The sequence below is a fragment of the Labrus bergylta genome, chromosome 10, assembly GCF_963930695.1.
Source record: "Labrus bergylta chromosome 10, fLabBer1.1, whole genome shotgun sequence".
Lineage (NCBI taxonomy): Eukaryota > Metazoa > Chordata > Actinopteri > Labriformes > Labridae > Labrus > Labrus bergylta.
Window position 1 is genome coordinate 10,424,197 of NC_089204.1, and position 1,745 is coordinate 10,425,941.

Genomic DNA, 1,745 nt, shown 5'->3' on the forward strand with positions numbered 1-1,745 from the left:
CGCTTTTAGTGTGAAGGTCAACACTCTGTAAAGGAAGTCACATCCAGAATGCTCGACACTAGCCTGACTTACCCAGGCAGTGTTGTCATGACAACCCAGAGCCTGTCAGTCAGATTGGAAAGCCCCTGAGCTGGAGGGGAATTCCGGCTCAACGTGGCAAACGCAGCCTGCTGATTGGTTAAAGTGAGTGAAAGGACACACCCACCTGACAGATAATGTCCACAAGAGACCCCCTAAAAAGGAAAAAAAATAATAGTGATTAAAAAAAAAAATATGAGGCTGAATTAGTGTTTGTAACGATTATACAGACATAATAGGCCTTTTATACGGAAGCGTATTGCATTCATGTGGAGAATTATTATTTTTTGCCTGGTTTCTCGTTATTACGAGATAAAGATCTTGTTATTACGAGATAAAGATCTTGTTATTACGAGATAAAGATCTCGTTATAACAAGAAAAGCATTAGGGTGGTGGCTATGAGGAGGCACAGGTTTGTTTATGGGAGTGCACTGTACACCAGCGGCAGCTCATTACAAGGTGGAGAATCAGGTATTAGTTATAGTAATTGTTAATTGGCTAACTAGTTAATGTTAAATGTATGTGTTTGTGTAACATTATACCAGAATGACATCTTATTAATGGCTTTTTATCATTTAATGAGACTCATTAAATGATATTCAACTGATCCTGGAGGAATAACGCAATGTCAAGTAGGTCAGAGTGTTCTTTCCGTCTGAACAACCTTAACGCCTTCAGATGCCTGCACAAAGTTGACATGCTCATGATAATGCCATCTGTGTTACTCAAAGACACTAATATTTCCCAATGTCTTAACCCAAGATGGAAATAAAACACAATCAAATCAATAACCCTGGTCATCGTTGCCTTTTCTTCCTCCCTCCTCTGCCTGCCACAATGCAAACTTCATTACCCCTCTAGTATCATTTTAGTCTGTTATGTGATCTTTTCTCGTAATAACGGGATCTTTTCTCGTAATAACGAGATCTTTATCTCGTAATAACGGGATCTTTTCTCGTAATAACGAGATCTTTATCTCGTAATAACGGGATCTTTTCTCGTAATAACGAGATCTTTTCTCGTAATAACAAGAAACCAGGCAAAAAAAAATTCTCCACATGAATTCAATACGCTTCCGTACTTTTACAATCAACTTTATATAAAAGGTAAAATTACAAGAAAACCAAAAGCTTGATATTTAATTTTAAGACGGCATGTAGCCAATTACAAAATCATTTGTGAAAATTTTCAGTTTAGTTTAATTATAAAGTTAGAAACTACTTGAAAAATATATCATGTTTAATTCTCTTCGTGGCCAAAAAAAAAGGTTTTAATTTGAGATGAGAATCTGTAACTCATTGACATTATGAGATGGGTATTAGTTGTGAAATCAAAGAACTTTTAGTTCCTAAAATAAATACTCAGATACTGTGAAACACTTGCAGTGTTGTGACCCAATTTGAATCAAGAAGTACATTATCATTATACATTATAGTACATTATAGTATTCAAATCCCTTAATTTACTGAAGCAAAAGAGAAAAACAATAATCTGGTTATGACTTCAAGTGGTAGCGGAAAATACTTTTAAGTATCAAAAATAACAGTAATGCACAATGATTTACAAGTTTAAGTAGTAAGTATCTAAAAATAAAATACTTAAGAGCAATACTGATAATCATACTTTAAACTACTGCGTATGAAAATGAAGACAAACACTCCAGAGA